The 16,646-nt window shown below is 41.7% G+C and overlaps 1 pseudogene; it reads left to right on the plus strand.

Moving 5' to 3' along the window:
* The first annotated feature begins 15,253 nt into the window (after positions 1-15,253).
* Positions 15,254-16,012, plus strand: LOC131903011 (zinc finger protein 844-like; annotated as a pseudogene).
* Positions 16,013-16,646: the final 634 nt, after the last annotated feature.

The following is a 16,646-nucleotide window of genomic DNA, read 5'->3' on the forward strand; positions in this document are numbered from 1 at the left end:
GCTTCCCCACGGAAGAGGGACATAGGGAAGACTGACCTTATTTTGTCTAGGCAAAAAGGGGTCCTGTTTGTTCACAGTCTGGGCCAGGTCCTAGCAGCAGGTACTGCATTTGAGCGACTTGCCCAAAAGTCTGTGTTGCCATTATCCAGATGGAAACATCTTTGGAGACCTTGGGTCACTGTCAAAATCTGGGAGTCTCTGATATAATAAGCTTTTTTTAAATTAACATTTTAAATGCCATATTCTTCAGATTTCTGAGCATTTGAGGACTGCCTGTCAATTAGGTATGAATGGCTGACTGTCAGCTAGTATTCCCTAAATCTCCTATATCTTAGCAGCTTCCATAAGACTAGGACTTGCTGTCTCTTAAGAAAGCAAAGAAGAGTGACAGGGGAAAGATCCCAAGGCCAAATGAGAACAGGAGAAAAGGGGCTTGTGAGTCAGGGCGCAGCCCAACTCTGAGAAAAGGAAAAGGACCCTCTTGGACCAAAAACTCTATCCTGAATGAATTTATAGAAATAATAATTCCCTAGCCAATCAGTCCTCTATGCCAGGGGTTTCCTTTTGACCCAGCATTTCAGCCTGTTCTGGACAGGAAAAATGGAATGATGTCTTCTCTTCTGGAACTGCTTAGAGGTGGTGTTGGGGCATTGTGTTGTCAGGGCTCCAAAGAAGGCTGAAAGGCTTAGTCAAAGGCTGGGCAATGGAGCCCTTGTCAGAAGCATGTGGTTGTCTGACCTGGTTCCTGAGGCAGGTGACAATTACATTTGGCTGGGCTAGTCCACATCACTTAGACAAGAATCTGCTGGTCCACAACTGCTGCTTTGATGTTTCTGCCAGCCTGCTGGAATATAGACTAGAGATGGGAGTTAAAACGTATGAATTGATTTGGAGACTTCAAGCCTGTAGTTTTGGTAAGTGGAGACCAGGAGAGAAAAATGTCATTCTCAGCAATAGACATATGAGAAAGACTCCTGAATTGGAGCGGGGACGGGTCCTCTAAAAAGTAGCAGTAGACCCAAATAGTATCAGAATTGCATTAATGTTAAAATCTGAAATTTAAAATCTTAAGTATTAGTACTGCTACTCTATCCTGGCATAGGGTATGCTGTCCTCACCCACATGAGCAGCTGTGGACAACTAACATCAAGCTTCCACTGAACCTCTGCCCCACACATGCTGCCCCTAGTAAAGGTGATGGTGAGGTCATATGACCTGTCTGTTTTGACCTTAGCTAAGATATGATGTCTTGACCATGTGGTTGCCCTCATTAAAGATGGTGCCTGACCACATGGCTGCCCTTATCACATATGGCAGCTTACCATGTGGTTGCCCTTTTTTAAGATGGCACTGCCGAATCATATGATTGAGCTTATTTAAGATGGCAGTGCCTGACCATTTTTTTTCCAAAATAAACTAAAAAGATAAGGAATGGATAAACTGAGGCATTTGAACAGTGTGAGCAGCAATGGTAGTGGCAGTGGCAGAAATGTGTTTCTGCATCAAGTCCACCACCCTTTTCTCTTGGCAGACCGTGGGGTGGGGCTCAGAACTGTGTGCCAAATTCCCACAGGTGGAACAGAAGGTCCTGGTAGCAGAGTTAAGTCACACAGAGAAAAGATTTAAGAGATAGAATTACAGATAAGGATAAGAATTAGGAGCAAGGGACAGGCAAGGAGAGTGAGCTTTTCCTGGTGGGCAATTTTGCATGTCACAGAAAGGAGCCTGGCAACAGTTGATGATGTGATTGCTTAGTGGAGGCTGGATATGCATGGGGAGTTGTAGATGAGGAAGGGACTGGGATATGGTGGGCATATTTTTCCATAATGAGGTATAACAAGATAGTCAATGGACCATCGTCACAGAGACTATGGGCTGTGGAATTCAGAGGGCACAATGTGCCTCCATATGCCATCATATGGGGTGGTGGACAAGAGCCCAAAAGACAGAAGGTGCCAGTGAACGAAACAAGACTGGCCTCCAGCATCCCAGAGTGGCAGTGAAAACGAACAGTGCAAGATAGTGAATGGACCATCGTCACACTAGCTATGGGCCAGGGAAGGCATAGACCTGAGGGGTTTAGAGCCCAAAAGACAAGTGGTACCAGCACCACAATCATGAGAGATGAACAAATCCTCAGCTGTGGGAAAACGGCCAAAAGAGAGGCTTATCGAAGGTGTAGTGGGCTTACCAATTATGTTCCTGTTGGATGAAGTGGGTGTTGAGCGTTCCAGGGCTCCTAGCATGTCTCAGAGTGTCCCAGAATGTTGGTAGGCCAGGAGGACCTCTGCCAAGTCAATAGCACCAACGTAATGAATTATTACTCAGGGAGGCAGGGGGTATCCCACACATTCAGGGAAACATGTTGACATGCTGGGCAGATACAGCAGTGAGCTGGCAGGCAAGCTACTCCATGTGAGCATGGCAGCGGGGGCGGTGGGTAGACATTCACGACCCAGATGCTACATCCATGCAGAAGTGGTTTATTTTAATAGCGAGACAAAAAGAAGATAGGAAAGGGGAGAGAGACAGAGGAAAAGAGAGACAATGGTTGAGGGGTACACACCTCATGGGAGTGGAGGGGGAGAGAGAAAAAAAGAAAGGGGCAGAGTTCTTTCTTAAGAAGAGGATTCTGAACAGTATCCTATCTCAGTTCCCAGGGGAGTTCTCCTGGCTCCGTAGCCACAGTGGAAGCTCTATGAGCTACAAGTTCTGCTTCCAAGTAGAAGGGTCTGAGTTGGTTCCACCTTGGACTTCAAGACCAGAGCTGAAATTAACTGCTTCCAGTGGAGTTTGAACTGATGTGGTTTGAATTTACTGTTCACCCCAACAACAAGCCTCCAAGTTTCTCAAAGAAATTTCCACTCAGTTCTGTTTTCCAAGGTGGCCCCAAGCTGGGGTGGACTAGAATTGTCCTCGTTGAGCATTGCAATAGAAACCCAATGGGATATGACAGCTTGAATGGATTTTAATAGCATCCTAACTAGAACTGAATTTTGTCTTTATTATTTTTAAAGGAAAGTTTTGTAAATTTCAAAAGAAGAAGAAGAAGAGGATTCTGTCAGGACACAAGGCGGCCCCAAGGGGCAGGTCAGAATATTAACAATAAGTCTGTGGCTGGATAGCCAACATGAAGCAGTTCATTGTTGGAGCCCACAGAGGTTTCCTAGTGAGATCTGAGCTTGCTTTACTAGCAGGGCTGCATAAGAAGATGACTGGACCACGGGCCTGGGTGCCAGGTGTTTGGAAGTGGCTACACTTGGTTGTATCTAGCATGGGGAAGTCGTTTTGCCTCACCCCTTGGCATTGTTAAAAGAAGCCTTTTTAACAATAAAGTTCTAGGCCTTTGGTTATTGACTCAGTTCCTCCCAAGGCTATCATGTGTTTCTGTCTTTCCTCTCTTTATCTAAGTACCTTTTTCTACCTAAATATTTCTTCCTTCTCCCTCAAGAGTTCCCTGAACATAAATGTGGGAGCAGGTCTCCCACAGATCATGATGTCTTAGGCACTTTAAGACAGCTCTACAATGGGCTGCATAATGGCCCAAAGCATCTAGATGTCAGTCCTGCCCACCCTGTTGTGCAGACTCTGCAGCAGAATGCATAGGTGGACACAAATGTCAATGTTGTCAAGGGCCAGGTTATGATGCTGTTTGAAGCTGCTCTGTCTCCTCTGGTTTTTCCATGGAGGACCCCAAGGTCCATTCCAACTTCGTCAACTGTGTTATCAAACTCAGCCTGGTTGTGGAAGGAGGTTTGTGAGGTATAGATGGCAAATAGTGGAGCATGCTGGATTCTAATATGTTCTTGTAAGGCATTGATGAAGACAAGGTGACAGCATAGAAACCCAGTGCTGCTGTTCCTCATTAGTTCTCCCCCACATGAAGGTGATGAAGGTGCTTCTCCCATGGAAGGAGTAGACTAAAGACTCCTTCTCATTGGAAAGCCCATGTACTGTGTGTGCATAGTTTCTAAGTGACTCCCCAGCAGCCTTGACCCACCCTGACCCACCTGGCTCTCTGCTAATATCTAGAGGATCTCCTCTCCTTATCCTTGGATTTTTCTTAGGCAGAAAAAAAACAAAAACTGCTTCCACAGAATAGCTATTTGGGTATTACATATTTTCTGTGGCTTTTTAAAACTTTATTCTGAAATTAAAATTATGCCATTATTATGTCATGGGGGTTGGTTTTGTGAGTTCAAAAGCCTCTGAGCATGCTTAGTATGCTCTCTACCTCCTGCATGAGGTTCAAAGTATGAACTCTCAATTCATCCTACTCCCAGCTTTTCACTTTGCCATCATGGACTCTAACACTCCAGAACTGTAAGAGCAATTTAGTGCTTTCTTCTATCATTTGCCCTGGAACGGTGTGTTTTATCACAGCATCTATAGAAAGGGAACAATACAGAAGTGTTCTGTGGAAGATCAGAACACAGGAAAGTCTTCCATTTCAAATACAGAAATTGGACAGGAGTTTCTTCTAACTGCAGCTTGAGAGCAAGTAGTATCAGTCCCTTGCCTTTACGGGTAGGAATGATCCCAAGATTAACAAACCTAGGAGGCCATGAAGAAGAAACCCTTTTCAGAATATTCTTTTATTTCTAACCAGAGCACTACTAAATTACCTGGAAGATCTCTCTTCTCCAAAAGACTGGCAAGCTAGGAATGATGAACCAAAGGCAAAGGGTTAAGTATATACTAGTTTTATTAAAGATTCAGACTATTAATAGTGTACTTGGTGAATCAAAGTCAGCTGGCTTTCAAAACAAGATGCTGTCTCTAACAAACAAGAAAACCAAAACTATATTAACTTTTATTTTGGAGATGGCTCTTGCTATGGAAGTGAGTAGGTAGATTAACATGCCCTTGAACTCCTGATATCAGCCTGTCTTTGCTTAACAAGTGCTGAGATTAATGGGATGCCCTCTCATGATTGGCAATATTCATTTTTGGAAATTGTGATATGGTACCTGTGGCAGATATCTGAAATGACTTTAGGCTGTATTATGTTGTGCCAATTCTACAGTGTTGCTTTTCTTTTATGTTATGCTGAGATTAATGGGATGCCCTCTCATGATTGGCAATATTCATTTTTGGAAATTGTGATATGGTACCTGTGGCAGATATCTGAAATGACTTTAGGCTGTATTATGTTGTGCCAATTCTACAGTGTTGCTTTTCTTTTATGTTATTCAGCTTTGCTCTTCTTTTTCCAGTGTGTGTGTGTGTGTGTGTGTGTGTGTGTGAGAGAGAGAGAGAGAGAGAGAGAGAGAGAGAGAGAGAGAGAGAGAGAACTATGCAGCACTGGGTTCCATCAAAATTATAGTGATCTTGTTGCCAAGGTGTCCTTGGTGGTATATTACAGGAATGCAGTATCACATCCAGCTTGCAAAATAAGTTTGCAGGGCAGTGGTGGTGTATGCCTTTAATCCCAGCACACTGTAGGCAGAAGCAGGTGGATGTCTTTAAGTTTGAGGCCGGCCTTGGCTACAAAGTGAGTTCCAGGACAGCCAGGGCTACATTAAGAAACATTGTTTGAAAAAACAAAGAGAGAGAAAAAGAAAAAGAAGTTTTATGGTACAGGTTCTCTCTCTCTCTTTTTACAAAAAGAATATTAGTCATTATTTTATATATAAGGGTGTTTTGCCTGTATGTGTGTCTTTTTTTTTTTTTTTTTTTTTGGTTTTTCGAGACAGGGTTTCTCTGTGTAGCTTTGTGCCTTTCCTGGGACTCACTTGGTAGTCCAGGCTGGCCTCGAACTCACAGAGATCCGCCTGGCTCTGCCTCCCGAGTGCTGGGATTAAAGGCGTGCGCCACCACCGCCCGGCCGAATGTGTGTCTTTGAAGCCCATTTATGACTGGTGGCCAGGGAGGCCAGGATATGGTGTCAGAACCCAGGAACTGGAGTTACAGATAGTAGTGAGTTGCAGTGTGAATAGGGAATGGTAACTGGGTGCTCTGGAAGAACCTTCAGTGCTCTTAACTATTGGTGAAATTACTAAGGCCACTCCACGTACTTAAAAGGAGATTTATTTAATGGCGTAACTTACAAATTAAGGGATAGGTAGGTCGCGGGGTCTGGGGAAGGTGTATCACAGTCCAGCGGTGTTCTCTGGAGCTCTGCTTTGTCCACCTCCACCATCCAGGGTCCTGGAACGCAGAGAGTGTCCACCGATCCATCTCTCGGGTCTCCAGGCACCTCCCTTGGCCCCGCCTTGTAGGCGTGACAGTTGCCGAAGTCTCATTGGGGGTTGGAACTTCCAGATCAAAGCTGGAATGGCTACCCACTACATTTAACTACTGAGGTATTTTCTACCCCCAGTTTTCTATTTTTGATAATGCTTCCTGACCAAGGCAGCCTAAGTCAAGTGGGGTCAGACTCCTGTTGCCCATTAAAGAATAGAATTCTCCAGCAAGTGGGAGAATTAGCCTCAGGAAGGGATGAGCTCTCTAGTTATCCAGTACAGCATGGTTCCTCTGAAACCATATACACACAAAAAATGGACTCAACAGATAGTATTCATATATTTGAGCATAATTATTCATACATACTTAACAAGGAAAAAGTTGGAAGGATTGGAAAGAGGACAAGGAAAGGGGCCAAGTGATGAAATGTATTTTCTTTCTTCTTCTTCTTTTTTTTTTTTTTTTTGGTTTTTCGAGACAGAATTTCTCTGTGTAGCTTTGAGCCTTTCCTGGAACTCGCTTTGGAGACCAGGCTGGCCTCGAACTCACAGAGATCTGCCTGCCTCTGCCTCCTGAGTGCTGGGATTAAAGGTGTGCACCACCACCGCCTGGTTTTTTTTTTTTTTTTTTTTTTGGTTTTTCGAGACAGGGTTTCTGTGCCTTTTCAGGAACTCAGGCTAGTCTTGAACTCACAGAGATCTGCCTGCCTCTGCCTCCCCAGTGCTGGGATTAAAGGCGTGTGCTGCCACCACCCAGCCATATTTTCATTCAAATATATAAAAATGAATTTTAAATTAAAAAGGAGAGGTTGAAGGGATGACTCAGCAGTTCAGAACACTGGGTGTTGTTAGAGAGGACCTGGCTTCCAACCATAGCACTCACATGTAGGCTAACCACATGCTATATCGCCAGTCCTAGGGGATCTATCAGCTAGTTCTGCACTATACAGGACTGAACAGAGACACAGGCGTGCAAACACCATTATACATAAAAATAAAGGTTATGTTATGCCCAGGTCACAAGACCTCCAAGCAAGACCACCACAGAGCCAATATCCGATGCAAGCACACAGAGGTTTTTAATAACAAAACAAGCACCATCCAACATCCAACACAGCGGGTGGAGGAGGAGGTTGGCCCCGAGCACTCACTTTAAGGGGTTTATATAGGAAAGGTTTACATGCAGCTTGGGATTGGACAAGGGGGTGAGGGGTGAGGTAGTCCTTTGAAGTTACTGGCTGAACTATAAGCATGAGTTTACTGATGGCTAACAGGATGCAGGGTATCTACAGAGACATAAGTTTTTACTCCCTATGTCCTGCTTTTGTTGAACCCAGGATATACACATTCAGATTTAATGTTCCAGTCCTACTCTCCTCTAAGGTCAGTTTCTGGTCAGTTGAGTCCATTACTTTCCATATCTTGTTTTGCCAAGTCCAGGATACATAGATTGTCCCAACCTTATAAGTTCAATTTTTGGTCACTTCTAAAACTGCTGGTCAGCAAATACCTTTGGAGGAGGGGAGGGGGAAGCATCTCACAAGATGACTACTGACTTTCCCCTTTCAGTTAAAAACAGTAGAATTTTCTACAGTGATGAAACAGCACTGAGACCGACCACAGCCAGGGCTAGTTAAAATGAATGCTCTCCGGTCCTGCATAGAAGAAGCTGTGGGCTTCTTCAGAGCCAGACTGCCCAAGGGCTAAAACAGCCTTATTCTGAGGTTAGAATGGCTGGCTCAGCATGGCCATCCAAGAGCAGTGTTCACCGTGCTGATAGGCAACTTTTCCTTGATATTTCCTGCATTCATGTTCTCTGTCCTTTGTATTCGTGTGAATTGTAGCATCGATACATCCATCTTTGAGAACATACACCATTTTTAACAGGTAGCATTGGCTCCTAAGCAATCTACATTCCCAGCATCATTTACTTGCGTTTAGACCTGTGATAAAGGAGGAACATACTAGAGGCATTTCTGTCCATCATTTTTGTAATTTATGTATTTATCTGCATGACTTTGAGCTAAGAGTGCCCCAAATGTCTCTGCTTTTATATTATGAGCACATTCAGAAGTAGATTGGGTCTACCTCTTAGGACATACGTATACCTGTAGACTATCATGTCCAGACTCCCTATGTTAAGCCCCATTCTTTCTTTGTTGAGGAAAGGCATTGATGTGAAAATGGCTCCCATGCTCTCCATGTCTGCCACAGGTAAGAAATCTTTCTCAGCTCTTTTGTGTTGGCTGTTGTCGTGGCTATTCTTGACAGTCAACTTGACCATATATGGAATTAACTAAAATCCAGACAATTAGGTACATCTGTCAGGTTTTTTTTTAAATTAAATCATGTGAAATAAGAAAATCCATCATTAATTCAGGTCTGTTTGAGTGATAAGAGACACTTCTTAGGAATTCCTATGTACAGTGAAGCCCAGCTGATACATCCAGTCTCTTCAATTTTCTCTTTCAGTCGTAGGTAGAAAGCCATTGCTGGTCTAGCTGGAACACAGCCAGTGAACCATTCTATTAAATCCCCTTTTCACATAGAAGAAAGAGATTCATTCTATCAGTCCTGTCTTCCTCGAGAACCTTAACTAATACTGCTGTTTTATTTGATCTTTGCTCTTTTTTGCTGCTGTATTTTTTCCACCTTTTCACTCTGGAAGATGTATGTGCTGGCTAACAACCAGACTCATCAAAAGCATTCTTCCTTGCCCTATTTCTTTCTATTTATTCATGTTAACTTGTAGACTATCCTTTTCATTACTATTCATTTTTCAAGAGATTGACTTGGATTTCGGGAAGAAAACTCCTACAGAATGGAGCCATCATCCAGCCTAGACCTATCACAGTGTTTGTGCTCTGGCTCCTGCTTTTCTCTCTGTGTTGACTGAAGTCCCTGAGCCCATTAGGTAAAAAGTACCTACCATTAGCCCGAACCCAGCATGATGCCACAGAACGTCTCTTTAATTTTTAATATCCCAGGTACCCTTCTACCTGAGATACAGGACTATCACTCCACTCCACATTGTGTAATGAGCTGTGCAAACTAACCACCTTGTATCCAGGAGGAGAGGGGAAGTGTCTAAGGAGTGCTGGAAGACAGAAGAATCAGCTATTGGAGGCCATGTACAAGTGCTATTAAAACGCAAATTTCTGCAGACCTGGGAAAGGTCAGGGCCTGGCTTGAAAGCCTTGGTCAGAACCTGTTGTGCTGTGTCCTTGAGCACACTCAAACCCTAAGGGAGGTGCTCATGTCACTCAGACCTCACTAGCCAATCAGGATCTCCAGGCAGACCACCAGTCAGAGGGGGAGGAGGGCTCTTCCAGGCTCCACGTTGCAGGCTAGGATCCATAGCCGAGCAAGCAGGAGTGGTTTGGAGTTCCGTGCTGTGAACTCTGCTGAAAGGAGCTGTGTGGAGAGAGTGGAAGAGCTTGGAAACAGCGGCATGGTGAGTGAAGTGTTGCTCTGCTCAGCTGGGGAGGAGCAGATGCCTGAGCCTTGAGAGCCACGTGGTGGACTCCGCAAATGGGAGGCAGCAGGCCAGAAAAGGAGTCTAAGTCCTTGTAACTCCATGGCCAGGGCAGGAACTGCATAAAGTTCCCGTGGCGGGCTGCATCTGCTTAGAGCACTAGGAGCACGGTGAATGAATGTGGGTGCAGTAAAGAAGCCAAAATTGCAGCTCCGTGGGTGAAAAGGGAAAAGTTTATTCCAAAATGACAAGGCTGTGTGCTGGGAAACCATCAAGAACAAGAAGGTAGATAGACACAGTTTAACCAAACTTGTATTTTATTATGCGGAGGGTCCTCAGAAGGTTCACATTCTGAATTCCTACCTTCAGGGTCAAGCCTATCTTCCCAAGGCTGCTCACCTGTGCCTTTTATCTCAACGGAAAGTCAGGTCCATTTTCCGACAAGTCTCTTATTCCATAGTCTCTGATTCAAGCATCAGGATATGGGGAGACTCTCCAGCCACAGGACAGATCAAGGTGGCATCTCACCAGAGGAGCAGAGCATTGCTCTTGACCTCTGCTTGTATACTATCCAGTGGTTGTCATGGGGTTCTAGGACTGTGTCTGGTTATCTTTAGTGAGTGATATCACTGAATTCTGTTTATCTGGTACAACCTTGGGTGTGTGTGGGGGATCCTGACTAAGCTGTCTTTACATGTCTAAAAGGCAGTTTTTACTATGCTTATTAGAGGTTGAAAGGAGAAGCAGTAGGGAATGTTTCCAGGGTCAAATGGGAACAGAAGACTGGGAGTTGTGAGCTGAGGGGTTGGGGCAGGGTTTATGAGCAGGAAACCTAGAGGCTAGCACTGACCTTGACAAATTAATAGGCACACAGTCACGTAATTGGAAGAGCTACATGTCCCTTTTGCCTGAGAAAAGGAGTATGACTTGGTATTTTTCTTTTTTTGTTTTTTGTTTTTGCAAGTAGGAATGTTTTTCAGTCCTCTCAGAAAATGCTGACTTGTCTGAATGTCTGATCTTGGGAAAAGGAGTTTCTTGGGGACCAGACACAGGGAACTGTGTGTAGAAACATCCTGGTTATTAATGTTACAAAGCTTTTGGTGTCGTGGAAGGCATGTTGCCACACTCAGAAAGGTCTGGTTTCTCTAGTATCTTCTAGAAGTTCTGCACTTCACATTTATTATTAAGTTATAAAATCTATTTGGAGGTTGTTATTATTATTATTAATTATTATTTTGGCTATAAACTGCATCTCATGTGTTGGCTAATTCTCCACTAAGCTGTGATGTAGAAGAGTGGAGCTGATGATATAAAGGATTTACCGAAGTTTAGGAGAAAGTAAGTCACACAAAATAGGATTGAGCAAAAGGAGGGCTGCCTCTAAAAGTCCCCAAAGATAAATAGTACGCTAACCACGCCTGTTAGATATGAAGATGATAGAATGTAACTTTGTGTTCATGAGGATTAACTAGAGTTGTGGCTACAAACCATAACAAAAGAGAAACCTTGATTTAAAATCAATCACTAGTCCCATCCTCATATGCAAGCCTCTGAGAAGCTGCTCAAAAGAGGTTTACAGGGTCAAAACACACATTAAGGGCTGGTGTTCCGTAAACATCCATTCCTGCAAAAAGTATAGTTTTGCCAGATGGGCAACATGACCCTGGGTGACAACTATTAGAAAAGGAAAAAGTGGTGTGTTGAGGGCTGGCCTGCTCAAGTGAGACTTTCTCAAAGAAGAAGAAATAGCTCCTTCTTAATCCTTGGAACATGCCTGGTAGAGCCAATAACAGCTTGAAGCCTAGCCCTTGGCAGCTTTTCCTATGGCACTAGGTGTAGAACAAAAACAGCTCCTTCTTTTAAACCAGGAATAAGCTTGGGAGAGCTGGTAATGGTCTGGGACAAGGGCCTCTGGAAAGGGTTGCTTCAGATCCTGAGAACCACAACTCTCCCTCCTACATGGATTTCTGTTTATCAGTCCTATGTTTACTGTGGACTTGGTCAGTAACATTCTTGAGACAATAATAATATGATGTATTTGAATCCTTGTCTCTCATTGGTGGCTTTCTTTCGGGTGCTTATGGACCTTTTAGTGTTAGGAGCCTTTCTTGGGGAAGTTCCCCACTGGGGATGGGACTTGCGTGTCTGTAGCTTCACTCCATAGCTATTTGTTTTTGTCTAATTTCTTGTGGTTGGAACAGATCATCCAACTTCTTTCTCGTGCTGTCATGGCTACACCACCATTATAGACTAGACCCCAAAATTACCCAAGATACAGCAGGAACAATTGATTTTTAACTGTCAGCCATTTTGCTAGTCTGATGATTTTTTTGTTTGTTTATTTGTGTTTCACTTTTAAAATACATATGTCTGTCCATGGCAAGGGTTCACTATGTAGTCCTGGCTTTCCTGAAAATAGCTCTATAGACTAGGCTGGCCTGGAAACCAGAGATCTGCCTGCCTCTGCCTCCCAAGTGCTGGGATTAAAGGTGTGCTCCATCATACCTTGATTTTTTATTTCTATATTATTGACTGATTCACCTGGAATATATGTTTTTGTGCATGTCAGTCATATGCTGTTGTGCTGAGCTTCACCCACATCTTGAGTTTTAAACTTTGTCAGAAGTTATCGTTCTGTATCCCAGGATGGCATAGATCCATGATCTTAAGACCGTATGAGCCTTCAGAGTCATGGGATGACAGTTGTGACAGTCTTGCCACCTTTTCTGTAGTTTGAATTTTTTGAATAAATATGAGTCTTTAGCCTGCATGCACAGATACACACCATAGAGGTGACTGATATTCACAGCAGTCAGATTTCCTCAGAATCCCGGATCTTGGAGTTTTGAATAGTTATAAGCCCCCTATAAGAAGTAGGTATTGAACCTACTTCTTCTGCAGGACCAAAGTGTTCTTAAATGCTGAGCCATCTCTCTTGCCCTATACTTTTTTTGTGTTCAACATTTACATTCTTTTCTGTCTACCTGTGACTGTTTAAACATGAACTCACTTCTAGCAAGTTCTTACTAATCTTACAGTTTAAACTGGGGCAATTCAGGTTTCTGTGGGATAAAAACAGAACTGAAGTTTATGCATAACTATTTGCAGAAACTTCAGTGAGACCCTCTGAGTTTTGTCTATGTTGTTTGAATGTTCATTTGTTTGTTTTTGGTCATGGTCTTACTATGTACCTCTGGCAATCCTCTATCTTAGTGGTCCACCTGCCTCTGCCTCCTGAGTGCTGGAATTAAGGGTCCGAGCCAAATGAACGAGCTTACTCATCCTTTTTTTGTAGTTACAGTTTTTCTGGTAGGTACTCAGTACTATCGATCTCTTTGCGTCTCTCTGTGTATATTTGTTAATAGATATTTCTCTTGTAAATGTATATCGTGTTCAGTGGGCTCAGAAATGACAGGGCGAGCCTCATTTTCAAGTTTCTCCTAAATGACTTGGTGATTCTGTTTCATGGAGTAAGTGTGGGAAGCACACAGAATTATGGGAATATATTGTCAAGGAAGAATACAATTCCAATGCTGTCAGTATCATAATTTCTGTAATATGAATGTGTGGGATATTTTAGGATGCTGTGACATATGAAGATGTGCAAGTGAGCTTCACTAGGGAAGAATGGACTTTGCTGGATCCTTCCCAGAAGTGTCTCTACAAAGATGTGATGGTAGAAACTTACGGGAACCTCACTGCTATAGGTGAGATAGAGTTATTCTTTGTAAAAAATAAGTGGACAAGTATCTCTTAGTTGTTGATGCTCTTCTGTGATGTTGATCATGAGGGAGGAAGAATGGAAATAAATCAGGCATGGTTCTAAGGTTCAGTAACGATAGTATTATATTTTTCATATTTTCCAATAACATATCATACATTTTCTGTTGCTATATTTTAGGCTACAAATGGGAAAACCAGAATATCAAAAAACATCATCAGTGTTCTAGAAGACATGGAAGGTAATTTTCATGTGAAAGCTAGTACAAATGTGTCTCTGAAGTAATGTTGATATGCCCTGGAAGTTTTCATGAAAAGCAAGAGAGGAAATAAGCATAGCTTTAAGTGTCTTGATGATTATTAAACTCTCACAGTAGTATTTATTTCAATGTCAGGTAGCTGATCCATGCTTACAAAACATTCCTCTAAAAAGTAAGTAATGGAAACAATGGCTTAAGAGATATCACCATTTTCTTAAACCCTGTTTATGCTATGTCATAAAACTGTCAATTGGTTTGGTTCATGTCATTCAGGTTTTGCAAAAAGTTCACATGTTGACTAGGTGATCAGTGTATGTCCAAGAAATTTCAAGAAGGAAATAGTCCATAAAAAGCTAGCTAGTGTTACTCCTGCTCTTGTAGCAACTTACAAAATAGTGAGTGTGCAGTTTATGAGAGTCCAGAATGGGGTTGGCATGGAGAAATTTTAATCTCTATACCATATCTCTAAGTGGAATGAAACTAAACTTATAAATGCAATGTGAAAATATTTTATTTGTTATTATTTTATAGGCATATCATATGCCAGTCTGGACACAAGCCATGTGAGCCTAAGGGATATGTATAGAAGTAATAAACTTCTTCCCAGATAAATTAGAAGATGTGTAGTAGACCCCCACTATGAGTAGACTTGTTGAATGTGATACAAATTTACAGTAATTTGGTTTTCCATCTTCTCTGAGAGTTCATCAACAAACTCACAGTGGAGAAAATCCGTATGAGTACAAGAAATTTGGAAACTGTTGTGTTTGTCCTGGTTCACATTGCAAATGCATTGTGACTCATAATATAGGAAAGTATTATGAATGCAGTCAGTGTGGTAAAGCTCTGGGCCTTCCAGTTTTCTTCAGAAATGTAAATAAAGTCATATGGAGAAAGGATAGTGTACATGTGAGCCATGTACTAAAGGATGGAAGCACCACAGGTATCTTCAAACACATAAAATAACCCATATTGAAGTTGAACCCTATGAATGCAATGCCTTTAGTTCTGATTCCCTTTACAATTATAGTAAAGAACTTAAATGGAAATAAAACCCTATGAATATAAACCATGTGGTAAATCTCTAACATATCAAACATCTGTATTATATAATAGACTTCCAAAAGACAAAATGATGCATAAATGTAATTAATGCAGTAAAGAATTTACTCATGCCAGGTTTCTTCACAGGCACAAAAGAAGTAATTCTGCAGAGAAAGACTATGAATGTAAGCAATGTGGTAAAGCCTTCACATTTCACAGCACTCTGAAAATACATGAAAAAACTCATACTAGAGAGAAACCCTATGAATGTAATCACTGTAGTAAAGCCTTTACACGTCTTATTAATCTTCAAAGGCATGAAAGGATTCATAATGGAGAGAAAGCCTATGAATGTAATCACTGTAGTAAAGCCTTTACACATCTCGTTCATCTTCAAAGGCATGAAAGGATTCATAATGGAGAGAAAGCCTATGAATGTAATTACTGTAGTAAAGCCTTTACACGTCTCGTTCATCTTCAAAGGCATGAAAGGATTCATAATGGAGAGAAAGCCTATGAATGTAAGCAATGTGGTATAGTCTTTACTTTTCACCGTACTCTGAAAATTCATGAAGGAATTCATACTGCAGAGAAACCTTACAAATGTAATCAATGTGATAAAGTCTTTGTATATAACAGTCATCTTCAAAGGCATGAAAAAACTCATACTGGAGAAAAACCCTATGAATGTAAGCAATGTGGTAAAACCTTTACACGTGACAGTTCTCTGAAAATACATGAAAGAATTCATACTGGAGAGAAACCCTATGAATGTAATCAATGTGGTAAAGCCTTTTCACATCACAGTTATTTCTTGCAACATGAAAGAAGCCATACTAAACCCTACAAATGTAGTCAATGTAGTAAAGTCTTTACACGTAACAGTTCTCTGAAAATGCATGAAGCAATTCATACTGGAGAGAAACTCTATGAATGTAAGGAATGTGGTAAAGCCTTTATATGTAATAACCATCTTCAAAGGCATGGAAGAATTCATACTGGAGAGAAACGCTATGAATGTAATCAATGTGGTAAAGCCTTTGCATATCACAGTTATTTGAAAATACATGAAAGAATTCATACTGGAGAGAAACCCTATGAATGTAACAAATGTGGGAAAGTCTTTACATATCACATTAGTCTCCAAATACATGAAAGAACACATACTGGAGAGAAGCCCTTCAAATGTAACCAATGTGATAAAGCCTTTATATGTAACAGTCATCTCTACTACCATGAAAGAATGCACACTAGATAGAAACCCTGTGAGTGTGGTAAAGCCTTGGCACATCCATCAGTTTAAATACATTAGAATACCCTCACTCTAGTACTCATATAATCAAAGAAAAGTCATATCTCTAAAAGATTTACCTTATAGTTTAAATCCATAAGGCTTTTCTCTATATGAACTGGTAGGTACAGAGAAAGAGAAGAGGAGCATCAAAATACTTGAACATACTGTTCACATTAAGCAGATTTTCTTTCTTTGAGATTAAATAATCGTGTAACTGAACAGAGCAGAGGGATGTTGGATGAAGATCTTTTCAAATCTTTTATAGCCATAGATTCTCTTAGCAGAGAGTATAATCTTATATATTTAAACAATAATGTAAACCTTTTAGATATCAGACTTCAAATGCATGAAAATACTAAGACATACTCTGTGTATTAGTTTTTTTTCTGTTGCTGTAGGAAAACAAAATAAAGCAAATTATAGAAGAGTTTATTTTGGCTTATGGTTCCTGAGGGACAAGAATTCATCATGACAGGGAACCTGAGAGCTCACATTATTAACCTGAAAGCATGAATCAGAGAGTGGTAACTGCATGGGGACTGAAGCTTGAAATCCTCAAATACCAATCCCAATGACATATTTGCTTCAACAAAGTTGCATTTCCTGAACCTCCCAAACACCACCATTACTAGACACCAATGTTCAAATGACTGAAAGCATAGAGGACA

This window comes from Peromyscus eremicus, chromosome 1 (assembly GCF_949786415.1).
Source record: "Peromyscus eremicus chromosome 1, PerEre_H2_v1, whole genome shotgun sequence".
NCBI lineage: Eukaryota > Metazoa > Chordata > Mammalia > Rodentia > Cricetidae > Peromyscus > Peromyscus eremicus.